Below are 21,090 nucleotides of genomic sequence, written 5' to 3'. Positions count from 1 at the left end.
TTAGGAAATTCAGATGATAAAATGTTAGTTTTCAAACCAGCGTATAGTATATCTAGCATCAAAATTTTTGCATGTTTATAATGGCAATATTAATAAGACAGTAATTACTCAGTTAATATGATCAATCTAAGTATATAATAGATCATGGTTGATTGAAATGTTATTATTAATTGATAATGATTGTCAGATTGGTTATGTAATATTAGTGAGCAATTGTTTTGTTTATTTAACTGGATTAACTGAAGTTAGGTTGAATCTATTTATTTTACATGTTTAAAAAATGACCAAAATTGAGCAATTTGCATAATTAGAGAAAATTTGAAAGTTATGAAAATAATTGATCTTATTCCAATGGTTTTGTTTGTTTGAAGCTTACAGATAATAATCAGGTTCTCTAGTAGTTTTTTACATTTGGGAACCAGCAACCCAATTCATATCCACTTGGAAGCTGAAGACTAATCTTTTGTGTATCTGTCACCTGTGTCTTTTAAGAATTATGTACCTTGTTGCTGGACTCAATTGAATGACCCAGTCAGAATGGATTTCTTGATGTTTTTCTGGCTACATGTTTATGCATACAAATTAACCAGTATTTTTATTGAATTTTATAACCCATCAACTACCAAAAATCGTCAGTATAATTGGACATAATATCTGAATATCTATATTTACTAACAGGATAGATGAAGCATTTCTTTAAAAATAAATTTTATTCAAAGGTAAATTTCTTTTTCTTTCTTCAGATATGAAACTGTGAATTAAGCTATACAGTTTTGAATATTTGTAAAGGGCAATGTTATGTCAAGAATTATACATTTAAATTCATGCATATAGCTTTAGGAAAACCACATTATCTTTCTTTTCTTTTAGTATCCTAATTTTCTTTTTCTTTCCTTCTTTTAAATCTCTACTTATTTCACCTAAACATTGGTCTTTTTTACTCCCCAACTTTAGTTTTAATGCTGGAAATAGATTTCCTACCTTGATGAATGAGCTCTGCCAGAGCTTATATACTTTGATGCCCTAGCACCTCTTGGAGTAATAATGAGAACTGCTGCTTCCTAATAGGTATTGCTGTTAACTCTAGAGAGAAAAAAGGGATTTTACAAGATGATTTATTGACTACACAACACGATTCCCAAACTGATTTTCTGGCTGACAAGTAACAATAATATTACCAGTTGATATTAAACCTACATAAATGGAAAGTTAACATAGGAAAACTGATTTTTTAAAATATGTTCATGCTGACATATCTAAAATGAAAAGATCTCTGTGCTATCTTAATGGACTGCAGGCTTGAAAATCAACTGCATGTACTATGAGTAGCCGAATTCCTGAAGGTTGTGATGGCTCACAGATAACCCTGAAAGAATAATTATCTTCAGGACTATTCTATTTCTTGCCTTGATTTTTCTTCATCCCAACAGACTCTGAAATTTGTGTTCCTATACCTGTGATAATGATATTTTTATCAGAACAACATGAAATTCCATTTACCCTTGTACTAAATGTCTTGAACCACAGCCAAGTCTTCAGAAATAAAATTAATTCTGATCATCTTAAGCATGTTCTAAAAAAGATATTTTATTTCTGCTTCGTAACAGGGAAGAGAAATATGTTTAGGTGCCCACTGCATGGTGTGTGTGGGTGAGTGTGTCCTACTTAATTCTGGCAATAGAGCTCTGAGGTGGGGGTAATATATATTTTTGTGCATATAGACGAGATACCAAGAAGAAAAGCAATTTTTCTTAAACCTACAGTTCTATTAAATTTAGAATTAAATTTAGGGTCAGTCATATAGCTGATATTTTTTCTATTATTTTAATACAGGTATCATCAATTTCTATTTATTATTCCAATTGACTCATTGTGGTAAAAAATGTACTTGTTAAGACAAATCATGTTAAGAAAAACTATTTTATGTTGATTTCTGTGGAATTCATTAAGGAAATTAAATTCAAGCATATATTTTCTGCACTGATAAAAGATTCTAAAACATTTAAATAGTCGTCTGTGTAGCAAAACTCACTTGTGTTTTCTGAAGATGATGAGGTCTAGTGGTTTAGATACAACATTTGCCATCCCTTGACACCTGGTTGTACTTTTTCATCCAAAGATTTTATTGACATAAACCCCTGATTAACATAGATGTCAACACGTATCCACAGACTGTGTGTAAACTCTTCATTTTATAGGTGAGACTTTTAAAAAAAACATTTAATTTTTTTTTAGTTGTTGATAGATCTTTATTCTATTTACTTATATGTGGTGCTGAGGATCGAACCTAGTGCCTCACACATGCAAGGTAAGTGCACCACTGCTGAGCCCCAGCCCCAGCCCTAGGTGAGACTTTTGATGCCTAAGGAAAAGGGAATAATACGACTTTACACAAACAGTGAGAAGGAGCATCAAGACTGGAAGGTGTGCCTCCTGATACCCTGAGTGGAGTCTTTTGCATTTTACCAAGCTGCTTTTCAGATATTTGACTAGCTTTGGAAATTGCAGATTCTAAAGGTTGTGAATCCAAAAGCTTGTGCATTTGGCTTTCCTTTTGTACATTTTATAATAGCTCAGTGGCTGTGGAGAAGGTAATCTACTTCTCAGTGTGCATGTTCTTTTACTACGGGCGATAATCTACTGAGTTCTGGAGTTCCCATAATATAAGCAACTCCCTTTGTGACTTTCAATTGCTGTAGGTTTGTAATGGTGCTTGGCACTTTAATAATTAGTCTACAGGGAGCTCTAATAGAGTAGGGCAACTGTTTTAATTAACTTAATCCCCAGAACATGAGTTGACCATTAGACATCAAATCACAGTTTAGCTCCAAGAGTATTTGAACTCTGAGGAAATCACATTTGTAACTACAGTGGGGATAACATTATCTTCTGTTATAAAACAATGCAGCTGCAACCGATTTGGCTTCACTGGCCTCTGACACTGTGGCAAATGGAATCCATTATTTCCATTGGAATGAATGTATAATAGAAACGGCTCAAGAATTTGGCTTTGGGTAGTGTAGAAATGATGTGTTCTGGCCTAATTCATGAGAAGCAAAAGACAAAGAGAAAGGAATAGCCATTTGAAAACTTCCAGACTGCCTATTTTCAGCTGAGTTTAGAAATGAATTTTCAGAACCACTTAAAAAGCTAATTCGGCTCAAAAAGAACAATATCGCAATAAGGTATTTTTATGCTCTGCTTTCTTTATATTACTTCTTCAAACTATAGGACTATTTTAGTCACTCTTTTACTTATTCAAACACCTTTATCCCATATAAACAATGTATAGGGGAAATAGTAGGTACAAAGATCATAAAGTAAAGCATTTGCAACCATGATCAAATTGCAAGCTGAAATTTACCAAATATTTTTCATCTTCATAAAGAAATTTTGTTCTAGCAATTAATTCAAGAGACTTTTTCATTTATTTGTACATTAAACACATATTTTAGACCTTTATTACATAAGGGAAGATGTGAGACTCTCAAGGTACAAATTTATAAGACACACAAGGTGACCTTCAAGGACTGGAGTGAAGCAGATAGTTCCATACCGTGTAAAGAAATTGGGTAATAGCATTTATAGGGTGCTGTGGGAGGAAATAAGAGGGAGGCTCACCCAGTCCTGGATCTTAGAAGGTTTCATAGATGACATGATTTTTGACCTAAGAGACAGAAGATTAAGAGGTTATAGTCAGAACTACAAGTCTCTAAGCTACTCCAGATAATGAGTAGGCACAAGGAACTAGTTTCAAGAGAAAACTCACTCAGGTTCTAATCTTAAAAAGATTTTTGTTGCTGGGATTCAAAGTATAAAGATGAAATAAAGGAAGAATAATACCAAGAAGAATAGCTGACATACTGATAATGAAGTTTAATTAATTAAAAACAGTTATAAAGTCATAGTAAAGAATATTAAGCCAGAAAACTTGTAAGGAATGAAAAGGGAAAAGAATGATGTGGGTTAATACTATATATTGAAAGAATTAGGTTTTTGAAATTCAATGTGCATTTTAGGCTTTTTATACATATGAGTTAGATATGGCACATTTCAGTTGTTAATTACATGTTGCTAGTGTTTACCACACTGGAAATTACAACTCTAAGACTTATCTTGAAACCTGAAACCTGAGAGACCTACCTGCATCCAATTCTTTCTGAGACTAAGAGGGTGGATAAAATTGCCTCATTCTGGTATTAAACAACTGACATATTTGGATTTAAGGCAAACTATGCCTGTAACTTAATATTAGTAAAGATGATATTTTGGCTAATGCAATCTAGCAATCCTTTTAATTTTCTATTTTCAAAAAGCACACGGGATATATATATGTAATTTGATGATTTGATGCCTCTTTGGAAACCTCAAATAACCAAAAACAAGGAATGAGTGATAAATCAATATTGCAAACAAATTTTTAGGCAACTGAATAGATTATTGCTCCAACCTTAAAATTAGAGAACATAAGAGGCAGGTTTTATGGAGCAGGGGAATTTCTTATCTGCTATGGATAATTTTAGAGTGTTTCCAGGCTTTCAGATATAGGTATCTACCACATTGTTGAACATATGGAACTGAAGTTTTGTCTTACCACACTATGTCCATTGATACAACGCTTGCTTTAACACATCTAGCTCAAAGTAACTTTTTTTCATTCTGAGTCATTTTAACATATTTTATAATAACAAAATATTGATTTGTGATTGCATAATAATTCTAAAACTTTTTTTGCTTTAAATATTATATTGCTTTTTTAAAGTATGGAAATAATTTGTTATAATGTGCAGATATAATTATATACTTTTTTCCATAGATTATGTAATTTTCTTTTTCAAATGAATCTAAGTATGATTATATCTCATCATATTAAAGTATGAATTACAGAATCAAAGAATATCAGATTTGAGAGGGACCTTAAAGTAACCAAATGTATGATGCCTTATTTCACTTTTCAATTCTTCAGACAAATCCTCATTTATAAATATAAATTAGAATACATCCACTGTTCTTTCAAGAAAATTCACTCCATTTGTTTAGTAATTTTAATATTGTCAAAATTTTTCTTAAATTTCCATCCATATACCTAAGTATTACTTTCTGAATACAAAATTGAGACTAGATCTTCTTTAAAACAAACATTTAAAATAAAGGCCATATATAGCAAGTTAACAGCTAACATTATACTCAATAGTGAAAAACCAAAAGCTTTTCCACTAAAATCAGGAACAAAACAAAGTTTCTCAATCCTTTTATTCCGTATAGTAATGAGAGTCCTGGGTGGAGTAACTACATAGAAAAAAAATGTCTAAATCAGAAATGAGGAGGATAAAGTGTCTCTGTATATAGAAGTCAGATCTTATATATTGAAAGGCATCATGACATCACTAAAGAACTTTTAGAACCAGTAACCAAACTCAGTAATTTGACACTCTAAAATCAGTTGAACTTCCATACACTAACAACAAAATATCAGAAAATAATCCTACCTTTATTAATATCCAAAGGAATAATATTTGCAATAAATTTTTAAGAAGGAAATGAAATAAGTTTATAATGAAAAGTGTGAAACATTTCTGAAATAAATTGAAGAAAACAAGTAGAAATATATTTCTTAAGTTCAAGGATTGGAAATCAATATTGTTAAAATGTCCAAAATACCCACAGTGATTTATAGTTTCAATACATTCCACATTAATTTCCTATGATATTTTTCAAAGAAAGAGAAAAAAAAGAAACATAAAATTTGTACAGAATCCCAAAAGACCCTGAATAACTAAAGCATCTTGAGAAAATACTGGAGGCATCATACTTTCTGATTTTAAACTATACTATAAAATTATAGTGATGAAAATTATATATATTGTATAATATCAGACACACAGGCCAATGGTACAGAATAGATGTTCCAAAAATAAACTTGTGCATATGCAATGAACTAGACTTTGATAAAGACACCAAAAACACACAATGAGGAATAAATAGTCTCATCAATAGATGATTCTGGGAAAACTAGATATCCACATGCAAAACTAAAATTAGACCTTATTTTTCATCATATTGAAAAATTAATTGAAAAAGATTAAGTAGTTAAAAGTAAGCCTTTTCTAAATCTTGTAGAAGAAAACAAGGTAAATTTTATTTTATATTGATCTTAGCAATATTTTGAATACAATATTCAAAGAAAGGTAGGAAAATAAAAAAATCAGTGGAACTATATCAGACTTAAAGGTTTCTGCTGGGCACAGTGAAACATGCCTGTAATCCCAGCAGCTTGGGAGTCTCAGGCAGTAAGAGAAATTCAATGAGACCCTGTCTATAAATAAAATACAAAATAGGGCTGGGGATGTGACTCAGTGGTCGAGTTCAATCCCTGGTACTCCCCCTGCCAAAAAAAAGTTTCTGCACTTTAAAGGAAACAACAACAACAACAACAACAACAACAACAAAATATATATATATATATATATATATATATATATATATATGTATATACATATATATATAAAATAGTGGATTAATTTTAAAAAACATAATAAATTCATATAATTCAATAGAAAAAAAGAACAAATAATAACATCAATATATGGATGTAGGACCTAATATAATTTTTCAATAAATAAATATAAATAAATAGGTACTTAATATCATTATCCATCTAGAAAACTCAGATCAAAACACTTTGGGGGCTGGGTTGTAATTCAGTGGTATCGCTCTTGCTTTGCATGCATGGGACCTTGGGTTTGATCCTCAGCACCACATAAAAATAAGTAATTAAAAATAATGGTATTTATGTTCAACTACAACTAAAAAAAAATTTAAAAATGACACTTTGAGATATCAGCTTACTCTTGTAAGGCTTGACCTATTGTCAAAACTAAAACTAAAACTGATTTTAGATATTAAACAAACAAAGGAGAAATAGGAATAGAGGTAAGGGATCTTTGTAGTTTAGTTTTTACTTTTTTTCCAAGATAGACATTAGTTTGAATTAAATCCTAAAAAAGATGAAATATAATATACTGTATGTACTTTAAATTCTGTCATAGAACTCAGTTAATTAAGTGAACAAAGGTGAAATGACAGCACAAATTCCTAACTCAATCCTTAGAAGATCTTGAACCCTGCAACTGATGTCTTTCTATTTACATCTTTACCATGAAAATAGTGGACCCAGCCATCCCTACAGCCACCACAAGGAGGAAAAGCCATGTGCACCAAGCCTCACCATGAGCATTAGTATGAAAGCTGAGCTGCCCCAGCAACATGTAAATATGCAGGAGAGAAATAGGTCCTTGCTGTCTCATACTACCAATTATTTTAAATTGCTAAAAGGAATAGGTGATCAAAATAACATCAGTAGAAATGCATGTGAAAGAAACATTTTTATGTTTATGAAAAATAATATTTGTTTACTTATGATAGAAATAATACAAAATAAGTACCCTACAATTTGTAAAGAGCTTGCTGAAGAACTTTGTCAAGATATTCATGAAAAAATATCACAAATTTCCAACAAGGTATTGGGAGAACACAGTGCACTGAAATGTATAATTGATATCAAACATTCCTCCTAGACACTTTATAGAGTAGATCAGTGCTGACCAATTGATCTATTCTAATAAAATGCTTCTTTGTGAGTTGGTTTTGTAAAGTAAGCTTTAGACTTTGACCCTTGCACTACTCTCAGTTTATCCTGTATCATTCTGACCTGCTCACCAAAGCCCAGAGTTTCTTTGTAAAGAGCCCAGTAAAGCTCTTGAGGTATTCTTAAAAACAGTTTGATTTTTAAAGAAGTACCAAAATAGTTAAAACATTTAGAAAACAATAAAAATGTCCAATTCTGCATTTGTATATTTGCAAATACTCATATTCAAGATATAGTGACATCATAGATTTCAGTTCAGTGGTTAGGATAATGATATAATGTTTTCAGGCAGCTTCACAGAAGAGGGCAAATAGTAACCAAAATATTCATCTCCTCTGGCATCAGTGACCCCTGGCCACAAGCCCTACATTATCTATTTTATTTATTTGTTTCAAAGAACCAAAATTTTTTCATTTTTTTTGTTTAAATTTCATTGATTTCAGTGCTGATTTTAATTTTTTCCTGTCTTCTACTGTCTTTGCTGTTAATTTGCTCTTCTTTTACTAGGGCATTAAGATATAGTGTTAACTCATTTATTTGTTGACTTTTTATTCTTTTAATGAATACACTCAGTGCAATACACTTTTCTCTTAGTACTGCCTTCATAGTAGTTCTCATTTACTTCTAAGAATTTTTTTTTATTTTCCCCTTGATTTCTTCTACTATCCATTTATTATTTAATAGTATATTATTTAGCCTCTAATTTCATAGTATTGTGATCTGATAGAATACAGGGTATTGTCAGCCAATTATACAAAACTTTCAAAGAAGAATTAACACCAATACTCCATAAAGTACTCTATGAGATAGAAAAGGAGGGAAACCTTTCAAACTCATTCTATGAGGCTAATATTACATTCATACCAAAACTAGACAAAGACACATCAAGGAAAGGAAACATGAGACCAATATCCCTGATGAAGATAGATGTATAATTCTCAACAAATTCTGGAAAATCACATACACAAACATATTAAAAAGATAGCGCACCACAATCAAGTGAGGTTCATCTGAGGGATGAAGGACTGTTTCAACATATGGAAATCAATAAACAGAATTCATCATATTAATAGACTTAAAACAAGAATCATACGATCATCTCAATAGATGCATAAAAAGCATTTGACAAAATACAACACACATTCAGGTTCAAAACACTATAAATCTGGGAAAATACCTCAACATTGTAAAAGCTGTATATGCTAAAACCGAGGCCAGCATCATTCTAAATGGAGTGAAATTGAAAGCATTCCCTCTAAAAACTGGAACAAGATAAAGATGTCCTCTTTTCCCACTTCTATTCAACATCATCCTTGAAACTTTAGCCAGAACAATTAGAAGAAAAAAAATTAAAGGGATGCAAATCAGTAAAGAAAAACTCAAAATAGCACTATTTGCTGATTACATGATTCTATATCTTGAAGACCCAAAAAATTCTACCAGAAAACTTATAGAAATAATAAATGAATTCAGAAAACTAGCAGAATATAAAATCAACACCCATAAATCAAATGCATTATTGTACATCATTGATGAATCCACTGAAAGATAGATTAGGAAAACTACCCCATTCACAATAGCTTTAAAACAACAACAACAACAAAAAAGAGGCGAAACACCTCTATAATGAAAACTACAGAACACTAAAGAGAAAAATTGAAGAAAACCTCAGAAGATAGAAAGATCTCCCATGCTCCTGGATAGGCAGAATTGATATTGTCAAAATGGCCATACTACCAAAAGCATTAAACAGACTTAATGCAATTCCTATTAAAATCTCAATGACATTCTTCATAGAAATAGAAAATGCTATCATGAAATTTATCTGGAAAAATAAGAGACCCAGAATAGCTAAAGCAATTCTTAGCAAGAAAAAAAGCATCACAACACCAGACCTTAAACTATACTACAGAGTTAAAGTGACAAAAATGGCATGGTATTGGTGCCAAAATAGACATGCAGACCAATAGCAGAGAACAGAGGACACAGAAACAAACCCACACAAATGCAATTATGTCTTACTAGACAAAGTTGCCAAAAACATTTACTGGAGAAAACATAGCCTATTCCTGAAATGGTGCTGGTAAAACTGGAAATCCATATGTAGCAAAATGAAATTAAACCTCTATATCTAACCCTGCACAAAAAGTCACCTCAAAGTGGATCAAAGACTTATGCACTAGAATAGAGTCCCTGTGCCTAATAGAAGAAAAAGTAGGCTCAAATCTTCACCACATGGGCCCAGGATCTGACTTACCTAACAAGACCCCTAAAGAATAAGGAGTAAAATCAAGAGTCAGTAAATGGGATAGATTCAAATTAAATGGCTTCTTCTCAGCAAGGCAAACAATGAATAATGTGAGGAGAGAGCCTACAGATTGGGAGAAAATCTTTATTTACCACATGCACTTCTGATAAAGCATTAATCGTTAGGGTATATAAAGAACTCAAAAAACTTAACACCAAAAAAAAAAAAAAACCACAAATAACTCAATTAACAAGTGGGCTAAGGCACTGAATAGACAATTCATGGAAGAAGAAATACAATCTACCAACAAATATATGAAAAAGTGTTCAACGCTCCAGCAATTAAGAAAATGCAAATCAAAACTACACTAAGATTTCATGTCAATCCTGTCAGAATGGCAATCATTAAGAGCACAGGCAACAATAAATGCTGATGAGGACATGTGGGAAAAGGTACACTCATACATTACTGGTGGAACTGCAAATTGATGCAACCACTATGGAAAGTAGTATGGAGATTCCTCAGAAAACTTGGAATGGAACCACCAATTACCCAGCTATCCCACTCCTTGGATTATAACCAAAGGACTTAAAATCAGCACATTACAGTGATGCAGCCACATCAATGTGTATAGCAACTCAATTCACAATAGCTGAACTGTGGAACCAACCTAGGTGTCCTTCAGTAGATGAAGGATAAAGAAAATGTGGTATATATAGACAATGAAATTTACTCAGCTTTATAGAAGAATGAAATTAAGGCAGGCAAATGGATGGAGTTGGAGAATATCATGCTAATCGAGATAAGCCAATCCCCCGAAAAAACAAAGGCCAAATGTTTTCTCTACTATGGGTATGCTAATTCACAATGAGGTGTTGGGGAGTGGGCACTAGAGAAGAATAGAGTTACTTTAGATTAGGTAGAGGGAAGTGAAGGGAGGGGAGTGGAAGGGATATGAGAATGGGAAGGATAGTAGAATGAAACAGACATTATTACTTTATGTATATATATATATATGACTATATAACTAATGTGATTCTAGAACATGTACACTCAGAGAAATGATAAATTATATCCCATCTATGTATGATATATCAACGTGAATAAATGCATTCTACTTTCATGTGTAACTAATTAAAACAAATTTTAAAAAAATTTAAAAACAAAAGAAAACTAATGACAAAAATTGTCAGCATGTAATTTTCACCATCATTCCCGGATAAAATATTGAATGTGGCACAGAGAATTCTTTCAGGAAACAATGTACAATTTTGGAGGTGCCAGTTGGCTATGCACCTGCCTACATTCTGCTGTCCTTCATCCACAGCCGACTCTTCTAAGCCCTTCATTCACTTGCCCCATTAATTTAGTAAATACATATCAAGTGCCAAGAATAGTTGTAGACTCGACAGATATATCAGACATTTTAAAAAAAGGACAATGATCTCAGTCCCTGGTAAGACAGAGGAGAGTAACCAATAAGCAGGGGATAATGAAGTGAAACATTAAGATATTAAAATACTCTACCTATATCTGGGGGAGAGAGAGAAACTGTGGAAGATGTTAACGAGGCAAACACTACTGATTTCATTGAGAAAGGAAAGTGAGAATGGTACAACAGGCTGGGTCATTTCAGAAAACCAAATCTCAAAATATGCTTGAGTCATACCATGCATGTTCTCATTCACCTGGACCTTCAGCAGAACCAGCAGTCCTGATTGTATTTAAACACAGAATTCACAGACTTTTAGTGCCCATGCTAATTTGGGGGGTGCACAACAGCGCTAAAAGTTACTATAAAATCAGAAAAAATTACTATAATTAGCCTGGATTACATTCATCTTTATGCCAAAACAATTATAAAATACAATTTATATCATTTATGAATTTACTGAAAGGAGGAGTCCACAAGGGTAAAAATACATGGAATCCAGAAAGTCATAGTGATGCCAAATGGTCAAGCTGGGCTATGCCCATCCTCCAGGCTCCTTGCTGGGATTATTGGTTCATTCTCTTGTTTCAGGTCATCCAGCTGCACATCATCAGAGATCTGAAGCTTTAAATATTCAATCATACCTTCTGTCTTTACTGAGAAAAACAGTAAGCTTGCTTTCTGAATATTTGTCTACTAACTCTGTATCACAACTATTTAACTGTTAAACTTTTCAAATTAAACACAAGAGAAATGCAAGAAAAGCCAGCGATAGATTCTTACTTCATAAACCAATGTTTTTATTTCTCTTTTATGAAATTCTTTGATATTATCTTTGCAGGATTTAAAGTTGGAAATAATAATGATCAAAGGAAATAATTGCATAAATGAACCATATTGTGACAATCTAACACAGCAGACAAATCCAACACTCCAGAGGACTGGCAATCCTGTATTTCACTTACCCTGAGGAGCTTGAAAGGGATTGATGGGCAACAGCACAAGTTTGAAAAAATGAAATGGCAATGCCAAGTCTGTTTTATGTTGCAAAGTGAGCCAAAAAAGATTTTTGAATGATTAAAATAGGCTGGCCCATCTTCATCCACAGCTGTAATGTATAAGTAAAAAAAAATAATAAACTGAGTCTTTTCCATATTTGTAAGATGCACTGATAACTATATTTTCTCCCTTTTGATTTTGTGTGTTGTTTTGTTGTTGTTGTTGTTAGTGTGTATGTTGCACAATCAAGAATTAATTAAGGCAACATCCGTTTGATGAAGTTTCTGTTCAAGGAGAAAATGTCCTGCACTTTTGTCCTAGGTGCATGTAAAGGCCTGGGACTGTCTACAGTTCTGGAAGCTGGGCAGGAGGGTAGCAATGTTCTGGGATTGCCATATGGTAATGGGATATGTGACCGAAATACTTATGAAATATCAGTGCTCAGAACTAGGGAGAGGCATAGAAAAATGAGTCACTGAAGATGTGGACAAAAGTCCCAGTTGGGAGGGCAAGAGGTAGAAGCCAAATTTTAAGCAAGGAATTTGTGAATAGAAGGTGCTGGAAGACAGACAAGTTTTGCATATAAATTATCATCTGAACTGATAGCGCCCTCAGATGTCTCCCAGAGCCTTGCACTTACCATATATTCTTTTTTCCCCCCACTCTTTCCTCCTCTTTCCCCTTTAGTCTTTGTTAAAGGCGTGAATTGGTGAATTAAGAAAATTGTAATCCATCCTCCACAGTTACGTAGCCAGAACTGGCTCCTCGGTGTTCAGCCATACATTAAATAGATATACTGAGAGTTAATACCTCATTTTTTATTTTGAAACCAAAATTTGATGGCTTATCGTCAGCACAGAATGTGATCATTCCAATACTGAGTAAATACTAGTTATTTTTGTTACTTTTACACTGTTTGACAGGGTAAAATTCTATATTGACTTTAAAAGCAAATACTTAAACTTTTTAAAGTTTAGATTTCATATGGGAATTAATCTTTGATTCTTTATCTTTCTTAAATTTCCCATTCAGCTACTCTTTGAACTCAGAAAAACTGATTAGGGTTAAGTTTTAAACTCTAATGGTTAATTTTACGTTATTCCTAGGATATAATACAGAACTTTGGCCAAAATTAAACATGTCTTTCTGTTATCCACTTTAATACTTTGATATATTTAATATCCTTTTTACAATATATTGTTTAAGAGTTGATTTTATACAAACTGAGAGTAAAACATCATTATAACCAATATCGCCAAATAGCTGAAACAATATATCTTGCCATTAAAAAATAATATTTTCACATGAATATCAAACAGATTAATAACAACATGACAAAAATCAGTATGGTTAAATTTTAAAGTATATCATGTTTTAAAAGTTACTCTGAAATATTTGTAGTGCTGCTACAGGGGGATGTATTTCTCTTAAAATTAATTTTTTATGTTTCTATTCACTGAAAGCTGTAGAACTCAAAAATTTTGATCAGTATAAGATAAAATGTTTTCCCTCATTGTTTAACAGTAAATACAATAAAGATTAACTGAAAAAGAAAATTCTGTATGCCTTTAAATAGAATATGCTTCAAAACAAGACCAACACACCACACACACACACACACACACACACACACACACAGTTTCTGGCATTAGTAGACCTGCAGGAAAAGTATTTGGAAAACAGAAATTATTACAGTCGATTTAATCTTATTTATTCAAATGATGTTTTCAAAGTGGGCGTAAAACAAAAAACAAAGCAGTAAAATTCCTGCCCTCAGTGTGCCTATGCTGTCATGTTGATGGAATTGCTGTGTTTAAGCTTCCATGTGCCATCCACCAGGAGTGGGATTCACAGGTCTGGGTGTCACTGGTGTCAGACAAAGTCTCTTACGAAGCTCTGAGATGCCTGGAACCCTGGGCGTTAGTTACCTCCTGAATGAACAAAATAAATCCTGATTAAATTGTTCCTCTTCCACATACAGAGGATTCTGTATCAAAAAGCATAATACTAAATAATTCAATTTAGATATCCAAAGGGAAAAAAAGTTGGAAACAAAAAGCCTTTACCCGATGGGTGCAGAATTAAGTGTTGGGTGCTGATATCCTGGGGTGGGAGTTACAGATGACTCAACATTGAGGGTAAATAACTACATATAAAATTTAGAAATCTGTATGAGTTATTGCACAGGCTGGCCTCAAAAATATAGACTAAAGAGAGATAAATAAAGGAATTAAAACTACTCTGGGAAGTAGGGTAAAAATGCACTGAATTTCTGATCTATCCATCATAATATCTGTGGGTTGTATGACATTTGGGAAAATAGTGGTCTTCTTTATATGTTTTACAGGGTATTTGGAGTCTGCATATAATATAAGTGAGTGTTTTTGTTTGTATACATGTGCTGCTTTGCCCAATAAATGACAGGTAACTGAAATAATTAAGAAAAAAATACATGCATTCATCTGGCCACCACAGAACTCAAATGGGACTAGGTCCTGTATTAATCAGTGACCTCCAGTGAGGTCATACAGTGAAGTCTCTCTCTCTCTCTCTCTCTCTCTCTCTCTCTCTCTCTCTCTCACACACACACACACACACACACATACACACACACTATGTATACAAATAGAGATACACAGAGATGGAAAGGGAGAGGAAGAAAGAGAGAGAGAGAGAGAGAGAGAGAGAGAGAGAGAGAGAGAGAGAGAGAGAGAGAGAGAGAGAATGAGAATGGGAGATATATATGCAGGAGAGCACAGGCTGAATTTGAAGGGTTAAGACTCAGGAAAGCTAATAGGGGAAGCTCCCCAGGTATGAGAGCCTAAAAGAGCTGATAGTGAGGTCTGAGCTCACAGACCAGAAAAGACCTATATTCTAGCCCATGTCCTTAGGAAGGACTGTAGCCTTTTTGTTTCATTCATTCTCTCAGTTGGCTTAATGAGACCCACCCACCTTGGGAAGAAAATCTACCTTACTCCTCTGTTTATTCACATGTTAGCTCATCTAGAAACCCCTCCCATATACACCCAGAATAGTGTTTGGCTCAATGCTTGGGTAAATTTTAAGCCAGTCAAATACCCCCAGAAACTACTCATAATGGACCCAATCCTGAATTTTTCTGACAAAACTCTTTGGAATATTCAAAAATAATTTTCCAGGAATCAGAAACTGTCCCCATGGACCATTATTTGTGATAGTACAAATGAGAGGTATGGTCATGTTCCTAAAGAAATATCAGGTTCTGTGTGTAAAGGGAACATTGCCCCAAAAGGTGGAGCTTTGCAGTGTAAAGGGTTAAAGTGTGCATGCTAGCTCCCATTGCACTCTCTGTCTCTCTGTTTCTATCTTCCTGCCACCCACATATATGCATCTTGTATTGAGACCACAGTGTAAAGTTACCTAAAGAAGGAGGGCTTGTTCTCCCCTCTCATCTCTCTTCCTAGTTCCCCCTGCCACCCATTCTCATCACTCATCAGTCATATATTAGTGGTGTGGTAGAAAACCATGAGACCTAGGTCTAGGAATGTATTGCCTTCAAATATTTCATCTTGTCAAAGTGGGATGGTTCCTGGACAGACGCTAGAACTAGTGAGAGAAATCAAAGCAGACATAAAAGATAAAATTGAGTGAAGAAACCAAAAGCGCTCTGAATTCTCCCTGAAGCAACCATAAGGCAAATTTTTCCTTCACAAACATAAGAATGAAATGGTAATTCAAACTAGTCTTGTGTAGTCTATGAAGGTTGGGATTAGAAAAGAGGCATTTGAATTCCTTTGCAAAGTTCAATGCTTTCTCTGAAAAATAACTCATCCTTGGGTCATTCACAAACTTTTCTGACATCAAACAAATGCTCTAGATAACAATGATCTCTGATTTTATTTCTATCTACATAGTATGTATACTTCCAAAATACAGATATAAAAATAACACCCCAAGTCCTTCATTTTTTTAGAAAACACAGACTATTATTGTGTTTTCTATTCCCCTGTGTAGCCTCAACATTCAGGATAATGCCAATACCAAAGAATACACTGAATAAATCTTCCTTGAAGAAGTACCCATGGGTGCTGTGCCAGGGGCAATGATATTTTACATTTATTGAAGGAGTTTGCTATTTAAAATAAATTATATTATCAATGTTTTTGCAAAGAAAAATGGAACTATTTGATCAGGAATTATTCATCTAATTTATCTTCTGCAGATATCTGGATATTTTAAAGGAAACCAGACCTGAACGAAGGAGTAATGAGTTTTTTCCTCTGAGTAAAGGCACACTTCATTTCAACTATACTTGGTTTTTAGCCACAGTTTCCAGACTTTCATTTATCTTTACTTAAGTTCAAGTGTACTATTGAAAGCGAAAGGTCACTTTATTTACGAAAACCAAAATGTCAACAAATAAGCATTCCCTCTCCTGCCTTCTCAAATCAGCATGTACAGAACATTACACAATGCTCTAAACACTTCTCCATAGAGATATTAAATAAAAGCATTAATCCATACGAAATATGTTAATTTCTTGTCTACTTAGACCACAGGAACAGAAAGAAAAAATGAAAGAAACACAGAAAGGCATCACAAGCTTGCATTTTAAATAATGCTTTCCTGAGTCTTATTGCTTAGGAATCCCTGGAAATAGTTTTTGTCATTCTGGAAGATCTGACCTGAGAAATAGAGTCCATGGGTTTTAAGAGAACCCACTATGACATGCCTGTGTAACTGTGGGCATCCTGCCCTGACCCCTTTTTTTCTCTACCTATGATTGTGGTGATAAAAACTTACATTAAGAATGATTACTGCAAAATTGAAGAAGACACTGGAAATGGTGATGTCTTAGTAAAATATGACAGCTAAAATATATAAGATGCAATCACCAACTGAATTTGGTGATGACGATGCTGGTGTGCTTACAATATCTGTGCATGTGGACACTCTTGATGGAGGCTTTCCCTGTCTCTGCTGATGGCACACACTGTGAAACATCAGTGCATACCACTATCCAGGAGCTACTTTAAAAACCCCTATGATGAACCAGGCACTGGGCTAAATGCTGTGCAATATAATAGTGAACGATTACACTCCTACTGTTATAGACAGAATCTGTTTGACATTGAAAAATCAATGAGGAATTATATTAGCATGTGATCAGTATTGTGATATAAAACAACACAGGCTTGGGGACCACATAGGAAGAACTGTGTTCTGATTTCCAGAAGGAAATCTTTCAGTAGAAGGGATGGGTTTTTAGAGCAATGTTAGAAATCAGTGTTAGACATCAGGGTACAATTCTTAGAGAAAGTTGGATAAGCAAGGATTTATGTAAAACCTCCATTTGTGGTTAATGCAGAAGGTAATAACTAAGTTTACTCTGTAATGTGACTTTTAAAAAGCATTCTCAAACACTTTCTATTCTGGAATAAATGTGTATGAAAACTGAGGCTGACAGGAAAAATAAGATTGGGACAGATCACTCCAAACTTAATATTAGCAGAAATCTAATAAAACAATTACAAGACAAATAAAAACATTAGCATAGTTAAAGAAGACATGTTAAATCCTGCAGAAATAAATAGACAAACCAAAAAACTGCTCTGTAAAACATGTCTTTAACAAGAAAAGAGAAAAGTAATTGAATTATCAGGTTGAAAAAGACCTGGGACTGCTAAGTTTTGGAGATAAGGTCAGAATGAACAGAAATTAGGAGAATGAGCCCCTGTGCAGAACAGGTGGTCCATCTGAGCCACAAGAGGAACATGGTTAGGTATATAAACTTATTTTGCTTTATAGCTTGTTGGGCCCAACTGGTGTTAAGAGAAAAGTAACTCTCTGGGAATAAAAATACCTTTGAACTATGACTTCTCCACTATGCTAAAGTCAACCCTGTAATTATCAAGAGAGATCTTACATCACAACAGACTTACATTATAGCAGAAGGGACTGTTAGGATATTTGTTAAAATGTGATGATCGATTCTAGACAGTTCTGTTCTGAGCACTTTACCTTTTCTGTCACAGTTCCTGGCACATTTTACATTGTCAAGTGTCTTCTTGAATTCTTGTAAAATTTAATAGTTTCCTAAGATATCATGCGGGGGGAAAAATGGTCATCTATGCAATTTCTTATTCCCTCTGTTAAGGTCTATGTTCACTCACTGTCTTTTTACTTCTTTGTTAGGAAAATGTATCAGTTACTCTTCTTTCTTTCTTTCTTTCTTTCTTTCTTTCTTTCTTTCTTTCTTTCTTTCTTTTTTGTGCTGCTGGGGATTGAACCCATGGCCTTGTGAATGTGAGGCAACCACTCCAACAACTGAGCTATATCTCCAGTTCAATTACTTTATTTTAAGGATATACTTTAATAGGAAACTGGAACCAACTGCTACTTATGGAGTGTATGCTTGGTGGATAAATATGTTATTTATTGAATATTAAAAGTCCAGCTATGGGTTAAATATTTCTATGTTCAATTAAAAGAAGAAGAAGTCATTGAAATTCATGAAATTGAGTTAGTTTTTTTCCAAAGACATTGGCTAATAGTTGTTAAGATGGAATATAAATTTGAGACTGTGTTTCTCTGACATTTATACTCTTTTCCCCCTGTTGTGCTAGTGCTAGAAGACAGCAGTAAATGTCTTCTTCACTTCAGTGTCAACTTGTTGTCTTATAGAAATTAATGTCTTAGTCTAAAAGTGACAGGAATCTATGTTAGGTTTTAAAAATCCTCTCTAGTTTGGGAAAGAGAAATGGTATTCTTATAAATACTTCAGTTTTGTAAATCTTACTTTCATTGCTCTACTTAGAACAATCTCTGAGAAACAGTTGTTTAGGGCTTTCTCTTTCAGTGGAGTCCCCTGCCACATCATTCTTGGCCCTGCTCATAAACAGAGCTGGTAAAACTCCTTACACAAATGAGAACAGCTTATTCAGTCTTTAAGAGCTTTAAGAAATATTGAAGAGCTTTTGAATTCCTGCCTAGTTAAATATGTTTTTATGATCATCCTAGAAGTTTCTGTAGTATCTTTTTAGTTAACAAGAATACATTGAAAAGGACCAGGTCATTGTTTTTTACAGCACAACTCCTAACTCATGAAGAATCTGAATAAAATGACCCCACTTCTCTTGAATTCAAACAGAGAAGAAAACCACTCCAGGTGAAGTGCTGTGGACTGAACTTTTGCGTCCTTTCGGACTTACCTGTTGAAATCATGACTCCCTCGGTGATTGCCTTGGGAGGAAGGAAGTGACTGTGTAGTGAGAGCAGATCCCTGAAGGATGGGACCAGGGTCTCTCTAACACAGGCCAGAGAGGGCTTCTCACCTTGCTGACACATGAGGGCTCAAAGAAAAAGCAGCTATGCATTAACCAGAAAGTGGGCTATCACCAGGCACCAAATCTACAGGAATCTGTATCCTACACTTCATAGCTTGCTAAACTGTGAGGAATAAATATCTGTTGTTTATAAGCCACTCATTCTATGGCATTTTGTTATAGCAACAAAAGCAGACTAAGAGCTGGGACCTCCAACTCTATGTTCTTTCAAAGTTGTTGACAAAACAGAAAAGCTTCTTACACATTATCTGTGAAAATCTAGCCCTACTTCCTTAATAGCAGCCTTATTTGCTTACAGACATAGTAGAATTTCATTTTAATTTTGTTTTTTAATTAATGACTTTATATGCTGAGTAAATAGTAGTAAAACATAAAACAACATTTTGGTTTCCTTTTTTCAGGGATCAAACATTTGGGTGTTAAAGGGGAGATTTGGGGAGAAATTGTAAACAATAAATTAATTATTTTCAGAAAGACTGGGTTTATTTGATTATTCCTTACTAGAGTTTTTTTTCTAGAAGGGCATAGGATCTTCAAGAAATGGAGCACATAGAGAATGCTTTGTAGGGCATAAAAGGTACAAACTATCAGCTTAAATGATAGATTTCATGGACTGGTACTGAGATTAAGGAACCTCCTTTGGCTATCTGGGTGGGTGCTATTAGGGTCTATAGTCTTGGGGCATTCCTGGCTGAATGCACCTTCCAAAGATAACCACAATGTACCTGTTATCCTTCCAGAACTTTGATACTCTTTCCATGAAAAGTTGAAGATAGAGGTCTTTCCTAAAGCAGATTCTATATGGCTACAGGCATCATGTGGTGAAAATGACACTACAAACTTACATAGCTTCTACCTGGTTCCTCCTCCATCTTGTGGTATGACTATGGAATCCTTGAACTGACATACAGAAGTCTGTCTGTCCTGAAGCATCCCAACTGAAAAGCTGCAAGAAGATAGAGATGCCTATCCAGCCCCAACTATTTCAGACAACAGATGTTTGAGTTTCAGTATCATACTCAAGTGAATAAATCATCCTCCAGTTTCCCAAGTGCCTAGCTCTGTCACTTGGAGAAGAGATGAGTTGCCATGGATTGATGTCCAAATTTCTGATTAGTGAGCAAAATAAAGAAGTTATTACAAGATATTAATATTTGTGGTGTTTTGTTATTATGCAGCCATACTAACTTAAATACAGAGGTGTAAGTCAAAAAATAACTCATGCAGCATGTTATGGAAATACATTAGTGTGTAGGTGCACACATGCCAAGAACTGGTATATCCAGAACACTTCTAATGTTCCTCTGAGTAAATGCTTTTTCTTAACAATAGTAAAAAATCAGATGTAGAAGATTAATATCTGCTTTCCAGTCTTGACGTAGTTGTTCTGGATAAAAGTCTATCAATCATTTATTTGTTTCCTTTATTCTTTTATTTC

This window comes from Urocitellus parryii, chromosome 10 (genome assembly GCF_045843805.1).
Source record: "Urocitellus parryii isolate mUroPar1 chromosome 10, mUroPar1.hap1, whole genome shotgun sequence".
In the NCBI taxonomy this organism is placed as follows: Eukaryota; Metazoa; Chordata; class Mammalia; order Rodentia; family Sciuridae; genus Urocitellus; species Urocitellus parryii.
The sequence above is the reverse complement of the archived record's forward strand: the minus strand, read 5'-3'. Positions refer to the sequence as shown.